Raw genomic sequence first — 23,828 nt, 5'->3', positions numbered from 1 at the left:
TTCTAAATTTCTCCCAGTCCCCAGGTTCGCTGCTATTTCTGGCCAATTTGTATGCCACTTCCTTGGCTTTAATACTATCCCTGATTTCCCTAGATAGCCACGGTTGAGCCACCTTCCCCTTTTTATTTTTACGCCAGACAGGAATGTACAATTGTTGTACTTCATCCATGCGGTCTCTAAATGTCTGCCATTGCCCATCCACAGTCAACCCCCTAAGTATCATTCGCCAATCTATCCTAGCCAATTCACGCCTCATACCTTCAAAGTTACCCTTCTTTAAGTTCTGGACCATGGTCTCTGAAATTACTGTTTCATTCTCCATCCTAATGCAGAATTCCACCATATTATGGTCACTCTTCCCCAAGGGGCCTCGCACAATGAGATTGCTAATTAATCCTCTCTCATTACACAACACCCAGTCTAAGATGGCCTCCCCCCTAGTTGGTTCCTCAACATATTGGTCTAGAAAACCATCCCTTATGCACTCCAGGAAATCCTCCTCCACCGTATTGCTTCCAGTTTGGCTAGCCCAATCTATGTGCATATTAAAGGTTGAAGGTACTCCCACAGTGCTGCTAGGGAGGGAGTTCCAGGAATTTGACCCAGTATGAACGATGAAGGAACGGCGATATACTTTGAAGTCAGGGTGGCGTGTGGCTTAGAGGGGAACTTGGAGGTGATGGTGTTCCCATGCAACTGCTGCCCTTGTCCTTCTAGGTCCTTGGCGAGTTACTGCAGTGCATCTTATAGTCATCATAGGCAGTCCCTCAGAATCGAGGAAGACTTGCTTCCACTCTAAAAATGAGTCCTTAGGTGGCTGAACAGTCCAATACGAGAACCACAGTCTCTATTGGGACAGATAGTCTTTGAGGGAAGGGATGGGTGGGACAGGTTTGCCGCACGCTCTTTCCGCTGCCTGCGCTTGATTTCTGCATGCTCTCGGCGATGAGACTCGAGGTGCTCAGCGCCCTCCCGGATGCACTTCCTCCACTTAGGGCGGTCTTTGGCCAGGGACTCCCAGGTGTCGGTGGGGATGTTGCACTTTATCAGGGAGGCTTTGAGGGTGTCCTTGTAATGTTTCCTCTGCCCACCTTTGGCTCGTTTGCCGTGAAGGAGTTCCGAGTGGAGCGCTTGCTTTGGGAGTCTTGTGTCTGGCATGCGGACAATGTGGCCTGCCCAGTGGAGCTGATCAAATGTGGTCAGTGCTTCAATGCTGGGGTTGTTGGCCTGGTTGAGGACGCTAATGTTGGTGTGTCTGTCCTCTCAGGGGATTAGCAGGATCTTGCAGAGACATCGTCGGTGGTATTTCTCCAGCAACTTGAGGTGCCGGTGCTAGACGCAGTGAATGTTTGAGGTGGTGGATGAGGTGCCAATTAAACTGGCTGTTCTGTCCTGGATGGTGTCAAGCTTCTTGAGTGTTGTCGCAGCTCATTGATGGTGCAAATGATTTTAAACAATTAAAACCTCAAATGCATTAAATATCTCCCCTTACTTACATTGCCTTGAAATGTCCTCTTGTCTGCACTTCACCTTTCTACACTCTGTACATTTAAAATAAAGTTGGAATATGGAAACAATTGGGAATTCCAGATTATTTGCCGAGCAACCTGTCAATCAAACATCGCTCACACATAGTTTGTCACTGCATTCCAGTGATGTCTGCTACATATTTTTAAATGGCCTATTTTGTCCGACACCTCAGCTTCCGTCTTCAAGGAGCATGGTTGAAAAGAAAAGACGGTTAATAAATGTTCTCAAACACAGGTTCCGATTTGGGTGGGCTTGGGTGTCACTTGGATAGGACCGGGCCCAAGCTTGGCTCACCCAGGATTGTGGTTATACACATGGTGCATTAGGATAACTTCAGGTACAGATTTGGACAGGTAGAGAAGATACACTAGTGGTGGAAAACTGCATGTAAATCTGATTTAAAGGGAAGGGGTTGTTTAAAGAGGAGTGTCAGAATAGGGAGACAACATTTCTAAAAGTATTTGCAAAAGTTCAGAAGGCTGCCCAACCTATTGGTACCTTTCGCCAAGGCAGCGGGGCAGATGATGAGGAGGAGGAGGAGAGTAAGAAGTGATGGGAAAAATGAAGGGAAACAAAACCCAATGTTCCTGAATGAACATAGCAATTGCTAGACCAAAGTAGGCCAAGGCCCATCTAGTTGGCCTGCTCCCATCCTGGGACTCACAGGATACAACGATAATAGAGTTGTTGACTAATCATGGCAATCAATCTCTATTAATTAGTCTACAACTGGGGATAGTGCAGGAAAGTGGAGTTGAGGTCGAAGATCAGCCATGATCTCATTGAATGACGGAGCAGGCTCAAGGGGCCAAATGGCCTACTTCTGCTCCTATTTCTTATGTTCTTATGTTCCAGATCCTGACATGAGGCGAGGAAACTCCCAGTGGGGGAGAGCTTTGGTACTACGGGTCCAAAATTCCCTGTTCCTCCCAATCCTGTTACACTCACCACATGTCATGTCTCAAATTATTCATAGACCGTATCCCAAAATATTATAGTCTGAAATAAATCTGTGTACTGCGTGTGCAGCCATGCAACATAGAAACATAGAAACATAGAAAATAGGTGCAGGAGTAGGCCATTCGGCCCTTCTAGCCTGCACCGCCATTCAATGAGTTCATGGCTGAACATGCAAATTCAGTACCCCATTCCTGCTTTCTCACCATACCCCTTGATTCCCCTAGTAGTAAGGACTTCATCTAACTCCTTTTTGAATATATTCAGTGAACTGGCCTCAACAACTTTCTGTGGTAGAGAATTCCACAGGTTCACCAATCTCTGGGTGAAGATATTCCTCCTCATCTCGGTCCTAAATGGCTTACCCCTTATCCTTAGACTGTGTCCCCTGGTTCTGGACTTCCCCAACATTGGGAACATTCTTCCTGCATCTAACCTGTCTAACTCCATCAGAATTTTAAACGTTTCTATGAGGTCCCCTCTCATTCTTCTGAATTCCAGTGAATACAAGCCCAGTTGATCCAGTCTTTCTTGATAGGTCAGTCCCGCCATCCCGGGAATCAGTCTGGTGAACCTTCGCTGCACTCCCTCAATAGCAAGAATGTCCTTCCTCAGGTTAGGAGACCAAAACTGTACACAATACTCCAGGTGTGGCCTCACCAAGGCCCTGTACAACTGTAGCAACACCTCCCTGCCCCTGTACTCAAATCCCCTTGCTATGAAGGCCAACATGCCATTTGCTTTCTTAACCGCCTGCTGTACCTGCATGCCAACCTTCAATGACTGATGTACCATGACACCCAGGTCTCTTTGCACCTCCCCTTTTCCTAATCTGTCACCATTCAGATAATAGTCTGTTTCTCTGTTTTTACCACCAAAGTGGATAACCTCACATTTATCCACATTATACTTCATCTGCCATGCATTTGCCCACTCACCTAACCTATCCAAGTCGCTCTGCAGCCTCATAGCATCCTCCTCGCAGCTCACACTGCCACCCAACTTAGTGTCATCCGCAAATTTGGAGATATGACATTTAATCCCCTCGTCTAAATCATTAATGTACAGTGTAAACAGCTGGGGCCCCAGCACAGAACCTTGCGGTACCCCACTAGTCACTGCCTGCCATTCTGAAAAGTCCCCATTTACTCCTACTCTTTGCTTCCTGTCGTGACAACCAGTTCTCAATCCATGTCCGCACACTACCCCCAATCCCATGTGCTTTAACTTTGCACATTAATCTCTTGTGTGGGACCTTGTCGAAAGCCTTCTGAAAGTCCAAATATACCACATCAACTGGTTCTCCCTTGTCCACTCTACTGGAAACATCCTCAAAAAATTCCAGAAGATTTGTCAAGCATGATTTCCCTTTCACAAATCCATGCTGACTTGGACCTCTGTTTTGCTTTGCTTCCAAAGGCAAGGTGATACTGTCTGAGATGGTTGTGAGAAAGGTGACCTTCTGTATCATTCACCATCATCCTCATAGGTCAACACTGCAGCGTACCTGCAGGAAGGCGAAGCGATGCTTCAGGCCACAGCTGACTGTCGCTGTCTCAAGTTATGTCAGCCCTATGTTACAGGATGGTTGCACCTGTCCTTGCAGCTGATGACAGAGTTCTCTACAGCTGCCCCTCTGCTGACCCAGACCTTTTGGCGATCCATGACCTTTGTCAGGTAGGTGTGCCAGGGCCTATGGATAAGGTCGGTGGCACCTTGGTGGGTGTGGCCAATCCGTGTGCACTGGCTGTCCCTCCGTCCAAACAGTCCCACTGAGAGTACGACATACCGTGACAGAGGGGGTTTCCAACATTTGGCAGCTAGTCGCATATATTGGTGGCCCCGTCGGCTCGGTTAGGTTAGTGTAACAGGCTTGGGAGGAACAGGTAACTTTGGACTTGTGGTACCCAAAGCTCTCCACCATGGGGTTTAAAGCTGGCATTTGTATTTCCCCCCCAAGGCAAAGAACCTGTCATGTGATAGCTGAGGTGTCATATAGTCTTACCATCTGTTTTCCTTCTGCTTTATCCAGATGTAGCTCAGTGTTTCCTGATTCTCTAGCTCACTCACATCATCTTTTGTTCAGTATGTCTGGACAGCATTTCTTGCAAGTCAGACAGCACCCAGTGTTTTTTTATAATGACATGGACTTCATAGTCACGCCCAATATTAAAACTATTCCATTATCTTATATCGGTGTCAAAATACGGAGAACCCGAGGAAATAAAAATAACAGAATATGACTGGCCCAGGCCCCATGAACCAATGACTCCTCCGTCTGTAATATTTACAAAATGTATCCAATTATTTAGACTAAAAATACAAGTAGGTTTGGAAAATGGAAGTTTGTTTATTTGTCAGGAGGGACTTTCTCAACATTTACCTCGTTTTAATCCAAACATTAGCACATGTGATCTTCATGTACGAACAGGATTGGTTCACTGGCCTGGTAATCTAGTAAAAAGTGGAGCAAGATTATATCTAATTTAATGTTGGTCCATATTGACGCCCATTTAATATTAATCCCTTCCTGAGGTCAGTTTAGATGATGAATCACAGACAGACTTTTCATATTTGTGGTCTGTCCTGAAGAATAACTTTTAAAATGTTATTTACCATTAAATGTTTGTAGATGTATTGTGTGAACAAGTATGGCTAGAGTTCCTTACAGTAATGGCCTCTGAACACTCTGTTATTGTATCTACTTTGAATTATATGCTGCGGAATATTTATCGTATTTTATTTATTCTTGGGATGTGTGCGGCATTAGCAGGGTCGTGTTTTATTGCCCATCCCTAGTCACCCTGAGGGCATTAAGACTCAACCACTTAGCGTGGGACTGGAGTCACATGTAGACCAGACCAGGTAGCAGGGTGGCAAATTCCTTACTCTAAAGAACATTATTAAACCAGTTAGTTTTTTTATGACAATCCAGTAGCATCATTTTTTCTGATGCTGTAATATATTCACTTTGTGGGTTCTTTGTTTAAGAATTTGTTGCAACACATTGCTATTAAGAACATAAGAACATAAGAATTAGGAACAGGAGTAGGCCATCTAGCCCCTTGAGCCTGCTCCGCCATTCAACAAGATCATGGCCGTGGACTCAGCTCCACTGACCTGCCCGCTCCCCGTAACCCTTAAATTCCTTATTGGTCAAAAATCTATCTATCTGTGACTTGAATACACTCAATGAGCTAGCCACAACTGCTTCCTTGGGCAGAGAATTCCACAGATTCACAACCCTCTGGGAGAAGAAATTCCTTCTCAACTCGGTTTTAAATTGGCTCCCCCGTATTTTGAGGCTGTGCCCTCTAGTTCTAGCCTCCCCGACCAGTGGAAACAACCTCTCTGCCTCTATCTTGTCTATCCCTTTCATTATTTTAAATGTTCCTATAAGATCACCCCTCATCCTTCTGAACTCCAACGAGTAAAGACCCAGTCTACTCAATCTATCATCATAAGGTAACCCCCTCATCTCCGAAATCAGCCTAGTGAATCTTCTCTGTACCCCCTCCAAAGCTAGTATATCCTTCCTTAAGTAAGGTGACCAAAACTGCACGCAGTACTCCAGGTGCGGCCTCACCAATACCCTGTACAGTTGCAGCAGGACCTCCCTGCTTTTGTACTCCATCCCTCTCGCAATGAAGGCCAACATTCCATTCGCCTTCCTGATTACCTGCTGCACCTGCAAACTAACTTTTTGGGATTCATGCACAAGGACCCCCAGGTCCCTCTGCACCGCAGTATGTTGTAATTTCTCCCCATTCAAATAATATTCCCTTTTACTGTTTTTTTTCCCCCCCAAGGTGGATGACCTCACACTTTCCGACATTGTATTCCATCTGTCAAACGTTAGCCCATTCGCTTAACCTATCTAAATCTCTTTGCAGCCTCTCTGTATCCTCTACAACACCCGCTTTCCCACTAATCTTTGTGTCATCTGCAAATTTTGTTACACTACACTCTGTCCCCTCTTCCAGGTCATCTATGTATATTGTAAACAGTTGTGGTCCCAGCACCGAGCCCTGTGGCACACCACTAACCACCGATTTCCAACCCGAAAAGGACCCATTTATCCCGACTCTCTGCTTTCTGTTAGCCAGCCAATGCTCTATCCATGCTAATACATTTCCACTGACCCCGCGTACCTTTATCTTCTGCAGTAACCTTTTGTGTGGCACCTTATCGAATGCCTTTTGAAAATCTAAATACACCACATCCATCGGTACACCTCTATCCACCATGCTCGTTATATCCTCAAAGAATTCCAGTAAATTAGTTCAACATGATTTCCCCTTCATGAATCCATACTGCGTCTGCTTGATTGCACTATTCCCATCTAGATGCCCCGCTATTTCTTCCTTAATGATAGTTTCAAGCGTTTTCCCCACTACAGATGTTAAACTAACCGGTCTATAGTTACCTGCCTTTTGTCTGCCCCCTTTTTTTAAACAGAGGCGTTACATTAGCTGCTTTCCAATCCGCTGGTACCTCCCCAGAGTCCAGAGAATTTTGGTAGATTATAACGAATGCATTTCATCAGAACCAGGGGACTTGTCTACCTTGAGTCCCATTAGCCTGTCCAGCACTACCTCCCTAGTGATAGTGATTGTCTCAAGGTCCTCCCTTCCCACATTTCTGTGACCATCAATTTCTGGCATGGTTTCTGTGTCTTCCACTGTGAAGACCGAAGCAAAATAATTGTTTAAGGTCTCAGCCATTTCCACATTTCCCATTATTAAATCCCCCTTCTCATCTTCTAAGGGAACAACATTTACTTTAGTCACTATTTTCCATTTTATATATCTGTAAAAGCTTTTACTATCCGTTTTTATGTTTTGCGCAAGTTTACCTTCGTAATCTATCTTTCCTTTCTTTATAGCTTTCTTAGTCATTGTTTGCTGTCGTTTAAAATTTTCCCAATCTTCTAGTTTCCCACTAACCTTGGCCACCTTATACGCATTGGTTTTTAATTTGATACTCTCCTTTATTTCCTTGGATATCCACGGCTGGTTATCCCTTCTCTTACCGCCCTTCTTTTTCACTGGAATATATTTTTGTTGAGCACTATGAAAGAGCTCTTTAAAAGTCCTCCACTGTTCCTCAATTGTGCCACCGTTTAGTCTGTGTTTCCAGTTTACTTTAGCCAACTCTGCCCTCATCCCACTGTAGTCCCCTTTGTTTAAGCATAGTACGCTCGTTTGAGACACTACTTCCTCACCCTCAATCTGTATTACAAATTCAACCATACTGTGATCACTCATTCCAAGAGGATCTTTTACTAGGAGATCGTTTATTATTCCTGTCTCATTACACAGGACCAGATCTAAGATAGCTTGCTCCCTTGTAGGTTCTGTAACATACTTTTCTAAGAAACAATCCCGTATGCATTCTATGAATTCCTCCTCCAGGCTACCCCGTACGATTTGATTTGACCAATCGATATGTAGGTTAAAATCCCCCATGATTACTGCAGTTCCTTTTTCACATGCCTCCATTATTCCATTGATTATTGCCCGCCCCATCGTGAAATTATTATTTGGGAGCCTATAAACAACGCCCACCAGTGACTTTTTCCCCTTACTATCTCTAATCTCCACCCACAATGATTCAACATTTTGTTCATTAGAGCCAATATCGTTAAGAACTAGTTGGTTTATTAGCAAAGGTTTAACAATCACACTACACATTACCAGTTCATTCACCAGGTTCACAACCACCTCCTCATTGTGGATCCCCCGAACCCAACTAGCTGGGGTTGTATTGAGTCTTGTGAACATCACGTGACTGGCTAAGCTCCTCCCAACTCAACAGCTCTACAACTATTTTAGTTGCAATACTTTAAACAAGTGCCCCCTGATTAAAGGGGGGGGCACACTCCAAAGCCTTTTCAGATGCCCCCTTGTTTTTTTTTTCTTTTTTTTCCGAGGGCACCAACACACAAGTTATACAAGTGCCCCCTGGCTAAAAGGGGGAGGGGGGGGGGGAAGGGTCACTAAACAAATTAAACTTTAGATTTAAAAAATATAATTAAAATTTGGCTGCCGGGGTGATGATGCACTCCAGTCCCTCTGGCGCCCACCTCTCGCGGAAGGCCGCGAGCGTACCGGTGGATACCTGTGCTCCATCTCCAGGGACACCCTGGCTCGGATGTAACCACGGAAGAGAGGCAGGTAGTCAGGTTGAACTCAACAGCTCTACAAACCTGTGAGCATACTCACAGGTGTATACATTACACTTGCCAGTCCATGAATGACCAGATTTATTGAATACAATTTCACACCTTACCATTGATGGGATTTGAGTGAATGGTAGTTGAGAACCATCACCACTAATCAGCAGTCTTCTTCGTCTTCTTCCGTATGATAGTAGCAAAGCAAATCAAATGTCGATATCTAAGTCGGATATCCAGGCCAAAGCTTCCGGTGTAACAGCGTGGATATCTTGTAAGCTGCCTGTGAATTCCCTCTGAGGGCAGTGCTCAATGATGTGCTCCAGGGTCTGATTAGGAGCTCCACAGTCACATGATGGGGATGCTTTAATCTTCTACCTGTGGAGAGGGTGGCAGCATTGACCGTGACCGGAGGATGATGACAGTCTTCTCGTGGCCCACCTTGTTACGTGATCTTAGATCACAATAACGTTGTCTCACAGGACGCCGAACTTGTCGTTAAATCGACCTCCCGGTGACAGGAGCAAACCAAGCAAATCGAATGGTGCCCTCCAAAGAAAACCCCAAAGCAGTATGCTCCAATCGTGGTTGAGTTTTATCTAAGATCTGACAGAAGCTAAGGCAAAGTCCTGCATTAAAGCAGAGCAAAGTGCTGACCCAGCACCACACTTACTTCATTTCCCCCGTATGCTGCATGCAAAAGAACCTCTTGTGTTTATAAAGCGTCCTAGTATCTCTCTGAGAAATATCTCAAATCACTCCACGCAAATTACAGGACAAATGGCAGGCGCTGTTGTTATGGGGCAAAGTCACCAGCCAATTATTGTTTTAATTATTCATCCTTTGGATGTCGGCATTTATTCCTCATCCCTAGTTGCCCTGAGAAGATGATTATGGGCCTTCTTCTTGAACTGTTAAAGCAGATTGATATTACCAAGTGGTTCGCTAGGCCACTTCAGAGGGCAGTTAAGAGTCAACCACCTTGGTGTGTGGCTGGAGTCACATATAGGCTGGACAGGGTAAGGGCAGCAGGATTGCTTCTCTTGCACATAGCAGGATAAAGAAAAAAGACTTGAATTTATATAGCGCCTTTCATGACCACCGGACGTCTCAAAGCACTTCACAGCCAATGAAGTACTTTTGGAGTGTAGTCACTGTTGTAATGTAGGAAACACGGCAGCCAACTTGCACACATCAAGCTCCCACAAACAGCAATGTGATAAAGACCAGATAAACTGTTTTTTTAATTATGTTGATTTAGGGATAAATATTGGCCAGGATACCAGGGATAATTCCCCTGCTCTTCTTTGAAATAGTGTCATGGGATCTTTTATGTCCACCCGAGGCCTCGGTTTAACATCTCATCCAAAAGACAACACCTCCAACAGTGCAGCACTCCCTCAGAACTGACTTAGCTTAGACTTATGTTCTCAAGTCCCTGGAGTGGGACTGGAACCCACAACCTTCTGACTCAGGGGCGAGTGTGCTGCCCACTGAGCCACAGCTGATAATCCTGGAGGATCCCGCAAAGAGCTATGAGACAGATGGCCAATTAATCTGTTGTGGATGGTGTTGGTTGAGGGAGGAATGATGGCCGGGATGCTGTTCTTCTTTGAATAGTGGTGTGGGATTTTTTCTGTCTACCTGAGAAGGCAGATAGGGCCAGTCAAAGGACAACAGCTTTGAGAACGTAGCACTCCACCGGTACTGCATTGCAATGTCAGCCTAGATTGTGTGCTGAAGGTGATAGAGAATGAAATCAAACAATGGGAGGTGGATGAATTATGATCAGTAACAGACCAACTGATGACAGAGGGACATTCCAAAGTGCTTTTATAGCCAATATAGTACTTTTAAAATGTAGTCACTGTTGTAATGTAGGAAACAAGGCAGTGATTTTACACACAGCAAGCTCCCACAAACAGCAATGTGATAATGAGCACATAATCTTTTTTTTTAGTAATGTCAGTTGAGGGATAAATATTGGCCAGGACACCGGGGATAACTCCCTTGCTCTTCTTCGGAATAGTGCCATGGGATCTTTTACATCCACCTGAGAGAGCAGACGGGGCCTCAGTTTAACAACTTATCTGAGAGACAGCGCTGCCGACAGTGCGGCACTCCCTCAGCGCTGCATTGGAGTGTGATCCTGGGTTATGTGCTCTACTCCCTGGAGTGAGATCGAACCCGCAACCTTCTGACTCCAAGGCGAGGGTGCTACTCACTGAGCCACAGCTGACACTGGAACACAATGCAGTCGGCACGTGTTATTCTAAATAAGTTGACACGACAAAGGATGGGTCTGCAGGAATTTGCTTCTAATTTCCTCCTGTTTCCCTGCTACGGAGAATGACCAAAAGTATTGTGGTCTTTGGAGTAAGTTACACCAGCTCTTAGCCAGGGCCGAGTTAACAAAGATTTGTAAATACAGTAAACTCTCGTTTACCCGGATACGAAAGTAACGGAAAACCCGCCGTAACGGGATTTAAAATTTTGCGTGATTCGGTAACTGAACAAAAATGAGAGGATCATTGGCCATATAACAAATATAAGCAGCAGTGAACATTGTTACTTGCTTTAAGCTGTGCAAACTATACATTGTGCTTACCTTCTTACTGAATCATGATTACCACCCAGCATGCCATGGGGCGGACCTTGCGGTCTTTCACCTTCCATTTTCTGTCCCGGAGGTGTGGCAATGACGGCGGTGAGGTCTCCTGGGTGGGTGGTCAGCCTCCAGCACCCCGCAGGGGTCTCCGAGGCCGGTTTTGCCGCGGCGCTGAGCAGTACCACCCGGAACAGCTGTGCAATGCCCCTGGTTGCCACACCGGTCCACTTTTGAGTCCCGTACGCCCCGCAGTGACCGCCTGTAAATACGGGCGGTCCAACCTACACCGGCTGCAGAGGTAAGTAATGCCGTCCTAAGGTAAACATGATTGTTTTTTCTTTTAATTTTTTTTGTGATTTATGTAAACTCGCCCTATCAGAAAATTCGTTTACCCGAGTTGCCAAATCCCCAAACAATCCAGGTAAACGAGAGTTTACTGTATCGATAAAATACATCCATAGTTGTTTGAAAGTAGGGAAAAGGAAATCATCCATTTCATATTGGGTTCTTCCACCTGGAGCTAGAGAGTTACAAGCAGCTACAACTGGCCTCTAATTAAGGATGTGTGAGTGTCCATGAGTGTGCACGTGTGAGTGCGATAGTGCGAGTGTGCATGTGTGTGAGTGTGAGTGTGCATGTATGTGAGTGTGCTTGCATGTGAATGTGTGAGTGTGTGTGTGAGTATGCATGCGTGTGAGTGCAGGCATGCGCGAGTGACTGGTGCACGTGCGTGCGCATGTTCGTGTGTATGTGCGAGTGCGTCTCTGTGTGAGTGTAAGCGTATGCGTGCGTGTGTTTGTGAGTGTGTGTTTGAGCGTGTCTGTGCGTGTGTGTCTCTGTATGAGCGTGTGCGTGCATGTGTTTTTGTGTGTATGTGCGAGTGCAGCTCTCTGTGTGAGTGTGCATTTTTTGCTGTATATTAAGTGCATTTCAATCTGACGACCTGACGATCTGTGATAGCACAGCAATGAGATGTGCTTTTTCAGAGCAGTATTGAGTCAAACATAGCCGGACGATCCTGGGTTGAATCCCCAGTCTCTGCTCACTTAGCTGATTTGAGACAAGCTGATAATGAGACATGAAGGTTCTGGGCTAGGGAAATGAGATTCAACAAGTAGTTCTGCTGTCCAGCAGATTTCCCCCCAATTGGGGGTGCATGGTAAGCATGAGTACTATGGTGGTGTACCCTCAGAAGGAATCAGTTCCTCCGAGTTTTTGTCATCCGCGAGGTCCATGGACACCTGCTGCATGCATGGAGGCCTTGACGGAGGGGAAAGGTATGGGAAGGTGATCATATTTCACTCGCTGCTAAAATTAAGTCAACATGACTGAGTGTCATGTAATTCTGTCACCAGGTAGCTAGGAGGTCCCCATCTCCCCCTCTCCGAAGGCCAAGGGGCTGAGATGCCATTGATCTCTAGCACCTCCTCAACAACTGCACAATCTGTGGAGGACACCTCCGGGTCTTTCCCTCGCCCTAGTGTTTTACGCTCTCCTCTTGCAACTTGGGGAAGAACAGAACTGTGAGTGGCATAATGGGACTAGTTCACCATTGGGTGAGAGTGAGCATCAGGGAGAGCATGACGTTGCATAAGGATGAAAGTGAGTGGCAGTGGTGGATGGATAGATGGGGGTGTGAGGAAGTGCTTCGACAGAGAAGGATGGGTGAGCTTGCAAGGTAAGTGGGTGCGAGGAGTGATGTGATGGAGTAGGGTTGAGAAGGCAGAGTGAGGGGGTGGGGTGATGCGCACGGCAGGATGTAGGTGAATGTGCCTCTGTACTCACCTTTCCTGACCTGGTTAGGTGCAGTGAGGAGCAGGGGGCGCGGGGGCTCTACTTTTCCCCAGCAATGGGAGAAATCTGCTGCTCTCACCAAGAAGGCACGTTTGGAGGTAGTTGAGGAGGTGAACAGCAGGAGTGTTGGATGCATTGTAACAAGCGATTTAATGACTTAACCAGGTCAGGACAAGTGAGTACATTTGCTGATTCAGCTACAGCCTGGGGCTTAAGCTACACTCCATTTCACACCAAGTCTTGGCAAAACGGCTTTCATCGAAGTCACAAATGACATCCTTTGTGACTGTGACAAAGGCAAACTATCCCTCCTCGTCCGTCTTGATTTGTCTGCAGCCTCTGACACGGTTGACGACTCTATCCTCCTCCAATGCCTCTCCACCATCGTCCAGCTGGGTGGGACTGCACTCGCCTGGTTCCATTCTTATCTATTTAATCGTAGCCAGAAAATCACCTGCAACGGCTTCTCTTCCCACTCCTGCATCGTTACCTCTGGTGTCCCCCAAGGATCTATCCTTGGCCCCCTCCTATTTCTCATCTACATGTTGCCCCTTGGCGACATCATCTGAAAACACAGTGTCAGTTTCCACATGTATGCTGATGACACCCAGCTCTACCTCACCACCACTTCTCTCGACCCCGCCTCAGTCTCTAAATGGTCAGACTGCTTGTCCGACAGCCTGTTCTGGATGAGCAGAAATTTTCTCCAGTTGAATATTGGGAAGACCAAAGTCATTGCCTTCAGTCCCCGCCACAAATTCCGGTCCCTAGCCACTGACTCCATCCCTCTCCCCAACCCCTGTCTGAGGCTGAACCAGACTGTTCGCAACCTTGGTGTCATATTTGACCCTGAAATGAGCTTTTGACCACATATCCGCAGCATAACTAAGACCGCCTATTTCCACCTCCGTAATGTCGCCTGTCTCTACCCTTGCCTCAGCTCATCTGCTGCTGAAACCCTCATCCATGCCTTTGTTACCTCGAGACTTGACAATTCCAACGCACTCCTGGCTGGCCTCATTCCTTCTGAGGGTGCACCATCACAGCACGTACAGCCACGCACCAGCTCAGATACTTGCGCTTCGGTGGGTCCACTTACACAGTTAGTTGGGTTTTCACCTGGTGATTCACACCTCACAGTGAACATGAGCAGACACTGGTGGTGGGGCGGGCTGTGGAGTCCACGTCGGGGGGCCAGTCCTCTCCAGGCTCTGCTCAGCTGGCCACAGATACTGAAGCCCAGGGGCTCTCGTTGAGAAGGAGAAAGCTAGAGGTACATCAGTAATTTCATCATCATGGGCAGTCCCTCGAAATCGAGGAAGACTTGCTTCCACTCTAAAAGTGAGTTCTCGGGTGACTGAACAGTCCAAAACGGGAAATACAGTCTCTGTCACAGGTGGGACAGACAGTGGTTGAAGGAAAGGGTGAGTGTGACTGGTTTGCCGCACGTTCTTTTCGCTGTCTGCGCTTGATTTCTGCATGCTCTCGGCGATGAGACTCGGAAGTGCTCAGCGCCCTCCCGGATGCACTTCCTCCACTTAGGTCGGTCTTTGGCCAGGGACTCCCAGATGTCGGTGGGGATGTTGCATTTTATCAAGGAGGCTTTGAGGGTGTCCTTGAAACGTTTCCTCTGCCCAACTGGGACTCACTTGCCATGTAGGAGTTCCGAGTAGAGCGCTTGCTTTGCGAGACTTGTGTCAGGCATGAACGATGTGGCTTGCCCAACGGAGCTGGTCGAGTGTGGTCAGTGCTTCGATGCTGGGGATGTTGGCCTGATCAAGGACGCTAACGTTGGTGCATCTGACCTCCCAAGGGATTTTCAGAAGACATCATTGGTGGTATTTCTGTAGCGATTTAGCCAGGTAGTAACAGACATGTCCTGCACACATTCCACAACAGCGGACAGGATGGAAGAATCCAACTCGATCGCAAGTGGATTGGTTGAGCGGGTAATTGCGAGAATGCAATGGAGAGAGTGGCCAACTCCGCAGCGCTCAAATGAGTCTACGCAGGCCATGACCACGGCCATGCAAGAGATGTCTGCTGTCTTAAACAGGATGACAGATACCATATCCGTGGCCTTACAATGTGTCACTGAACTCCACCAAGCTGGCGTGCAGCAGTGTGGTAGGAGTGATGTGACGCTGGCCCAGGAGAGAGATGATGGCGAAAGGGGACATGGAAGTGAGAACTCCCCTTTCGCCAAAATCCCTCAACTTCTCAGCCGTTGCCCTCCCCTGCCCTCAACCAGTACCCGACTTGCTGCCTGGTCTCCCAGTGCCCGGGTCTGGCCCTGAACAGGTGCAGGTGGAGCGGTCTTTGACAGGGTCCTCAGGAGCTACAAAACTCAGAGGGCTCAGGCCAAAAGCATCTCAGCTGTCAGAGTCACCTGCCTCTACCTCTACTGAGGTTACACAGGATGATCTGCAGAAGTGGTAGCAAGTGTAAGGTCCAGATATTGTAATTCACCAAGGGTATGCCCATGGGTGTTGGACAAAATGTTAAGTTGCTAAGTTTCCTTGTTTTTAAGGTCGCATAAAATGTATTGATTTGCACCACTTCCACGTTTTGCCCATTGTTGCACCCTGGTGCCAACCCGCCCTTTCACTTGTTTCATGATCAAGGTCAATGCATGATCGGGCCTATTGGGTGCATGTGCAATGGGTGGATGAGTAGTTGTAGGTTTAGTGCACAGGATGGGTGGGGGGCAGAGAGAGAGAGGGGGTGGGGGGGGGAGAGGTGGCCCTGGTGGTGGAAGCGGAGTGCATGGTTTCATGTTTACATTAGGTGCTGGCCACCTGCGATGTTAGGGCAACCCTGGCATCCCAGGAAGCGGCTGTTTTGGCGATGGCTGCCCCATCTTCCTCCTCCTCCTCCTCTATGTTCTCCTTATCCGATGATGAGTGATGAGCCTCTTCGTCCTCCTCCACCTGCAACCCTCTCTGCTGCGCAATGTACCCCAGGGTGCAGTACACCGCTATTATTCTGGACACTTTTGCTGGCGAGTACTGACGGGCGCCTGCAGTCCTATTCAAGCACCTGAAGCTTCAGTGTTCGGACGGTTTGCTCGGTGACACAGCTAGTAGTCATGTGGCTCTCGTCGTAGCGCTCCTGCGCCTCACTGATGGGGTTCCTCACGGGTGCTGTGAGCCATGTTTGAAGGGGGCTTCTCTTGACTCCCCATGAGCCAGCCCTTCACTCTGCTTCCTAGTACCAAAAGTTCCAGAATGTTGGGCTGTTGCAATGTGAATGCATATGACGGATCCCAGGCACAGTCCTGCCCTGCACGAACCTCTTCTTGTGGTTGCAAAGCTGCACGTTTTCAGAGTCGAAGCCTGTGCGGTTCATGAATACTCCTGGGTGATCTGGGGGATGCACGGATTGCCACGTGTGTACAGGTGACGATGCCCCGCTCCTGTGGGAAGCTAGCCAGAGACGCAAACCCGCGAGTCCGCTCATTCTGACTGATGTCATCGTGGGCAAAGGTTACATAATTGCTGACCTGGCAAACAACCCAGCAGTCGCCTGCCTTATGCATTTGTAGTGGTCACCTGGAAGATGCCTGGAATGTCTCGGGCACAGCCCTGGAAGGATCCAGAGGCCAAAAAGGTTGAGGGCGGTGATCACTCACATACACTGGTCATACATAGCCACCTGGCTCCTCCCCTCTCTGCTGCTCCCCCCTGTCCTGCTGCCCCCTCTGCCACTCCCATCTCCTACTGCCCCCTCTACTCCTCCCCCCTCCCCCCCCACCCCCATCGCTCCCCCCACCTGCAGGTTTATCAACAGCACCCAGCTGCTGCCGCTGATGGTCATCTTGCTCCTTGTCCGAGGTCCAACCTAAGACAGCCAAGGTGCCACCCGTCCTGATCTTGAGTCTCAATAGCCCCAAAGTGCACAAATTAGCCTCTCTCCACAAGTTCTCTGAACAAAGCCTTTCCCAGTGGGAGGTACGGAAACAGCTGTGAGCACCGAATGTGCCTGACATTCAATGATCTCCATGAATCGACCTTCTCTTCGCGCCTTGGTTTCAATGGCGAGTTTCGGGAAGCCCGGGAGACCCATGCATGCGCGGTTACATTTAAATGCCTGTTCAAATATCGCTGCAATTCACGAATTTAGATATTCTAATCTCTAACCTGCCTTTCCCGAGGGGGTTACACACAAAGAGCTGAACGCTCCCGAGTTAAACTTGAAAGTTGGAGCCTTGGAGCCGGTTTACAAACACGCTCACATTCTTCCACGTCTTTAAACCCCCATCCGCATCTTAACCCACAGGTTCCGCAATGTTAAAATTCCCCACTTTCTCTGATAGTCTGGGCTGTGAAATACTCGAACACTATTTCTGTTCTTGATAGTTTGTATATCGTGGCAATATCGTGAAAATCCCAGTGGTTGAATTTAACAATGGTATGTAGCATAGTCAATTTTGTATTTGGTGTATCTGCAATATATTTTATAATGATGTATACTGCAGTATGTTTTGCAATGTTATGTACACTGTAGTAGATTTTATAATTTTGCATACTGTGGTATATTTTGTAATGTATACTACAGTATATTTTATAATTGGATGTAATGTTGCACATTTTATAATGACGTACCGTATAGTATCATATTAGTGGAATAAAGTTCCTTTAATGATTATCCTACAGCAGTGATTGTTGCTGATGGTATCATTCAAACTCACCACATAATTGTGCCAAGTTCCTCTCCTGCCTTTTACCAGGTCATCCCGTGGACAATCAGTAAACAACTGGCATATTTTGCTAACATCCCCAACAGTAATTTCAGTCCCTCATCAAATCTTCCCGGATCGAGTTTTATATCCAGCCTTTCAACGTGCCTCACTTTCAATGAATTAGTCACTGTTGTTGTGTGAGCAAAACAACAGCCATTTTACACACAGCAAGATCCAACAAATGTCAATGTGCAGTTTTTTTTGTCTGAGGTGATGTTGGTTGAGTTTGGCCAGGACATTCTCTGCTCTCCCTCAAAGCTGCATGGGAACACCACCACCTCCAAGTTTTAAAAAAGGAGGGAGAGAGAAAACAGGGAATTATAGACCGGTAAGCCTGACATCGGTAGTGGGTAAGATGATGGAATCAATTATTAAGGATGTCATAGCAGCGCATTTGGAAAGAGGTGACATGATAGGTCCAAGTCAACATGGATTTGTGAAAGGGAAATCATGCTTGACAAATCTTCTAGAATTTTTTGATGATGTTTCCAGTAGAGTGGACAAGGGAGAACCAGTTGATGTGGTATATTTGGACTTTCAGAAGGCTTTCGACAAGGTCCCACACAAAAGATTAATGTGCAAAGTTAAAGCACATGGGATTGGGGGTAGTGTGCTGACATGGATTGAGAACTGGTTGTCAGACAGGAAGCAAAGAGTAGGAATAAATGGGTACTTTTCAGAATGGCAGGTGGTGACTTGTGGGGTACCGCAAGGTTCTGTGCTGGGGCCCCAGCTGTTTACACTGTACATTAATGATTTAGACGAGGGGATTAAATGTAGTATCTCCAAATTTGCGGATGACACTAAGTTAGGTGGCAGTGTGAGCTGCGAGGAGGATGCTATGAGGCTGCAGAGCGACTTGGATAGGTTAGGTGAGTGGGCAAAATGCATGGCAGATGAAGTATAATGTGGATAAATGTGAGGTTATCCACTTTGGTGGTAAAAACAGAGAGACAGACTATTATCTGAATGGTGACAGATTAGGAAAAGGGGAGGTGCAACGAGACCTGGGTGTCATGGTACATCAGTCATTGAAGGTTGGCATGCAGGTACAGCAGGCGGTTAAGAAAGCAAATGGCATGTTGGCCTTCATAGCGAGGGGATTTGAGTACAGCGGCAGGGAGGTGTTGCTACAGTTGTACAGGGCATTGGTGAGGCCACACCTGGAGTATTGTGCACAGTTTTGGTCTCCTAACCTGAGAAAGGACATTCTTGCTATTGAAGGAGTGCAGCGAAGGTTCACCAGACTGATTCCCGGGATGGCAGGACTGATATATCAAGAAAGACTGGATCAACTGGGCTTGTATTCACTGGAGTTCAGAAGAATGAGAGGGGATCTCATAGAAACGTTTAAAATTCTGATGGGTTTTGACAGGTTAGATGCAGGAAGAATGTTCCCAATGTTGGGGAAGTCCAGAACCAGGGGTCACAGTCTAAGGATAAGGGGTAATCCATTTAGGACTGAGATGCGGAGGAACTTCTTCACCCAGAGAGTGGTGAACCTGTGGAATTCTCTATCACAGAAAGTTGTTGATGCCAATTCACTAAATATATTCAAAAAAGAGTTATATGTAGTCCTTACTACTAAAGGGATCAAGGGGTATGGTGAGAAAGCAGGAATGGGGTACTGAAGTTGCATGTTCAGCCATGAACTCATTGAATGGCGGTGCAGGCTAGAAGGGCCGAATGGCCTACTCCTGCACCTATTTTCTATGTTTCTATGTTATCCACTTTGGTGGCAAAAACAGGAAGGCAGAATATTATCTGAATGGTGACAGATTAGGAAAAGGGGAATGAGACCTGGGTGTCATGGTACATCAGTCATTGAAAGTTGGCATGCAGGTACAACAGGCAGTGAAGAAGGCAAATGGCATGTTGGCCTTCATAGCGAGAGGATTTGAGTGTAGGAGCAGGGAGGTCTTACTGCAGTTGTACAGGGCCTTGGTCAGGCCAAACTTTGAATATTGTGTACAGTTTTGGTCTCCTAATCTGAGGAAGGATATTCTTACTATTGAGGGAGTGCAGCGAAGGTTCACCAGACTGATTCCCGGGTTGGCAGGACTGACATATGAAGAAAGATTGGATTGACTAGGCTTATATTCACTGGAATTTAGAAGAATGAGAGGGGATCTCATAGAAACATATAGAATTCTGACGGGATTGGACAGGTTAGATGCAGGAAGAATGTTCCCGATGTTGGGGAAGTCCAGAACCAGGGGTCACAGTCTAAGGATAAGGGGTAAGCCATTTAGGACCGAGATGAGGAGAAACGTCTTCACTCAGAATTGTCTACCACAGAAAGTTGTTGAGGCCAGTTCGTTAGATATATTCAAAAGGGAGCCTTATGGCTAAAGGGATCAAGGGGTATGGAGAGAAAGCAGGAATGGGGTACTGAAGTTGCATGATCAACCATGATCCTATTGAATGGTGGTGCAGGCTCGAAGGGCCGAATGGCCTACTCCTGCACCTATTTTCTATGTTTCTATGTTTCCCCTCCAAGTCACATATCATCGTGACTTGGAAATATATCGCCGGTCCTTCATTGTCGCTGGGTCAAAATCCTGGAACTCGCTCTTGAACAGCACTGTAGGAGCACTTTCACCACATAGCCTGCAGTGGCTGAAGAAGGCGGCCCACTTCCACATTCTAAAGGGAAATTAGAGATGGGCAATAAATGCTGGCCTTGTCAGTGACGCCCAGATCATAAAAATATGGTACTATGGATCTTTAATATTCACTTGAACATTCAGGAGTTTAGCTTTTATGCCTTAAACAAAAGTTGGCACCTCTGACAATGCAGCATTTCCGAGTCTCCTGCATTGAAGTGTCAGCCCAGATCATGTACCAAAATCCTGGAGTGGAGCTTAAACCCACAATCTTACCACTCAGTCAAGAACACACTGAGACAAGTGATACTGTCAGTGCCAATCACGTGATGTGATTTAACTGCTCTTGTTGTTTTCTTTAATCTTGTTTGTTTTGGGAAGTCTGGTGAGAATTAAGCCCAGCCCAAGTTCGGAGTGACCTTGCAGATTGTAATTCGAGCCATTCCAACTGTTGACTCCAGACAGGATAGAGTACCCCCATCCCAGCCAGCGTTCCTGACCTTACTGCCAAGCCCTCCCCCTGCCCACCGCCGCACCATAGATAGGGCTTTGTTTGTGACACAGATTGCTAACAGGTTTATTGGGTACATTAGTGACACACACTGAGCTTTCTGAGAAATCAGGTGTGGGTGTAAAGGGGGGTTGGAACAACGTGATCCATCTTCCCCGAGTTCCCCCTATCCCCTCTGATCCCCTCTCTCCCCCTCCCATCTCTCTCCCTCTCGCTCCCCAGTCTCGCTCTCTTCCTCCCCCAGCCTCTCTCCCCCAGCCTCTCTCCCCCAGCCTCTCTCCCCCAGTCTCTCTCTCTCTCTCTCCCCCTCCCCAGTCTCTCTCTCCCCCTCCCAGTCTCTCTCTCCCCCTCCCAGTCTCTCTCTCCCCCTCCCCAGTCTCTCTCTCCCCCTCCCCAGTCTCTCTCTCCCTCTCCCCCTCCCCAGTCTCTCTCTCCCTCTCCCCCTCCCCAGTCTCTCTCTCCCTCTCCCCCTCCCCAGTCTCTCTCTCCCTCTCCCCCTCCCCAGTCTCTCTCTCCCTCTCCCCCTCCCCAGTCTCTCTCTCCCCCTCCCCAGTCTCTCTCTCCCCCTCCCCAGTCTCTCTCTCCCCCTCCCCAGTCTCTCTCTCCCCCTCCCCAGTCTCTCTCTCCCCCTCCCCAGTCTCTCTCTCCCCCTCCCCAGTCTCTCTCTCCCCCTCCCCAGTCTCTCTCTCCCCTCCCCTCCCCAGTCTCTCTCTCCCTCTCCCCCTCCCCAGTCTCTCTCTCCCTCTCCCCCTCCCCAGTCTCTCTCTCCCTCTCCCCCTCCCCAGTCTCTCTCTCCCCCTCCCCAGTCTCTCTCTCCCCCTCCCCAGTCTCTCTCTCCCCCTCCCCAGTCTCTCTCTCCCCCTCCCCAGTCTCTCTCTCCCCCTCCCCAGTCTCTCTCTCCCCCTCCCCAGTCTCTCTCTCCCCCTCCCCAGTCTCTCTCTCCCCCTCCCCAGTCTCTCTCTCCCCCTCCCCAGTCTCTCTCTCCCCCTCCCCAGTCTCTCTCTCCCCCTCCCCAGTCTCTCTCTCCCCCTCCCCAGTCTCTCTCTCCCCCTCCCCAGTCTCTCTCTCCCCCTCCCCAGTCTCTCTCTCCCCCTCCCCAGTCTCTCTCTCCCCCTCCCCAGTCTCTCTCTCCCCCTCCCCAGTCTCTCTCTCCCCCTCCCCAGTCTCTCTCTCCCCCTCCCCAGTCTCTCTCTCCCCCTCCCCAGTCTCTCTCTCCCCCTCCCCAGTCTCTCTCTCCCCCTCCCCAGTCTCTCTCTCCCCCTCCCCAGTCTCTCTCTCCCCCTCCCCAGTCTCTCTCTCCCCCTCCCCAGTCTCTCTCTCCCCCTCCCCAGTCTCTCTCTCCCCCTCCCCAGTCTCTCTCTCCCCCTCCCCAGTCTCTCTCTCCCCCTCCCCAGTCTCTCTCTCTCCCCCTCCCCAGTCTCTCTCTCCCCCTCCCCAGTCTCTCTCTCCCCCTCCCCAGTCTCTCTCTCCCCCTCCCCAGTCTCTCTCTCCCCCTCCCCAGTCTCTCTCTCCCCCTCCCCAGTCTCTCTCTCCCCCTCCCCAGTCTCTCTCTCCCCCTCCCCAGTCTCTCTCTCCCCCTCCCCAGTCTCTCTCTCCCCCTCCCCAGTCTCTCTCTCCCCCTCCCCAGTCTCTCTCTCCCCCTCCCCAGTCTCTCTCTCCCCTCCCCAGTCTCTCTCTCCCCCTCCCCAGTCTCTCTCTCCCCCTCCCCAGTCTCTCTCTCCCCTCCCCAGTCTCTCTCTCCCCCTCCCCAGTCTCTCTCTCCCCCTCCCCAGTCTCTCTCTCCCCCTCCCCAGTCTCTCTCTCCCCCTCCCCAGTCTCTCTCTCCCCCTCCCCAGTCTCTCTCTCTCTCCCTCCCCCAGTCTCTCTCTCTCTCTCCCTCCCCCCAGTCTCTCTCTCTCTCTCCCTCCCCCCAGTCTCTCTCTCTCTCTCCCTCCCCCCAGTCTCTCTCTCTCTCTCCCTCCCCCCAGTCTCTCTCTCTCTCTCCCTCCCCCCAGTTCTCTCTCTCCTCCCCCCTCTCTCTCTCCCCTCCCCCCAGTCTCTCTCTCTCTCTCCCTCCCCCCAGTCTCTCTCTCTCTCCCTCCCCCCAGTCTCTCTCTCTCTCCCTCCCCCCAGTCTCTCTCTCTCTCCCTCCCCCCCAGTCTCTCTCTCTCTCCCTCCCTCCAGTCTCTCTCTCTCTCCCTCCCCCCAGTCTCTCTCTCTCTCCCTCCCCCCAGTCTCTCTCTCTCTCCCTCCCCCCAGTCTCTCTCTCTCTCCCTCCCCCCAGTCTCTCTCTCTCTCCCTCCCCCCAGTCTCTCTCTCTCTCCCTCCCCCCAGTCTCTCTCTCTCTCCCTCCCCCCAGTCTCTCTCTCTCTCCCTCCCCCCAGTCTCTCTCTCTCTCCCTCCCCCCAGTCTCTCTCTCTCTCCTCCCTCCCCCCAGTCTCTCTCTCTCTCCCTCCCCCCAGTCTCTCTCTCTCTCCCTCCCCCAGTCTCTCTCTCTCTCCCTCCCCCCAGTCTCTCTCTCTCTCCCTCCCCCCAGTCTCTCTCTCTCTCCCTCCCCCCAGTCTCTCTCTCTCTCTCCCTCCCCCCAGTCTCTCTCTCTCTCTTCTCCCTCCCCCCAGTCTCTCTCTCTCTCTCTCCCTCCCCCCAGTCTCTCTCTCTCTCTCCCTCCCCCCAGTCTCTCTCTCTCTCTCTCCCTCCCCCCAGTCTCTCTCTCTCTCCCTCCCCCCAGTCTCTCTCTCTCTCCCTCCCCCCAGTCTCTCTCTCTCTCTCCCTCCCCCAGTCTCTCTCTCTCTCTCCCTCCCCCCAGTCTCTCTCTCTCTCCCTCCCCCCAGTCTCTCTCTCTCTCCCTCCCCCCAGTCTCTCTCTCTCTCCCTCCCCCCAGTCTCTCTCTCTCTCCCTCCACCCAGTCTCCTCTCTCTCTCCCTCCC

The 23,828-nt window shown here is 49.0% G+C and overlaps 1 protein-coding gene across 10 annotated transcripts in view; it reads left to right on the top strand.

Annotated features, from left to right (window-relative positions):
• Nucleotides 1-23,828, top strand: part of LOC139265769 (muscleblind-like protein 3) — a 212,672-nt gene that overhangs the window by 71,741 nt on the left and 117,103 nt on the right. Inside the window, exon 1 of one of the 10 annotated variants that reach the window (XM_070883156.1) lies at nucleotides 11,360-11,568. The exons of the other annotated variants lie outside the window; for them this stretch is intronic. The gene's annotated coding sequence lies outside the window, so the exon portion shown is untranslated. Of the gene's footprint in view, nucleotides 1-11,359; nucleotides 11,569-23,828 lie in introns of those variants that run through there. 10 annotated transcript variants of the gene reach the window in all.

Source organism: Pristiophorus japonicus, chromosome 6 (assembly GCF_044704955.1).
Source record: "Pristiophorus japonicus isolate sPriJap1 chromosome 6, sPriJap1.hap1, whole genome shotgun sequence".
NCBI classification, from domain to species: Eukaryota; Metazoa; Chordata; class Chondrichthyes; family Pristiophoridae; genus Pristiophorus; species Pristiophorus japonicus.
This window is presented reverse-complemented; position numbering and strand designations above follow the sequence as displayed.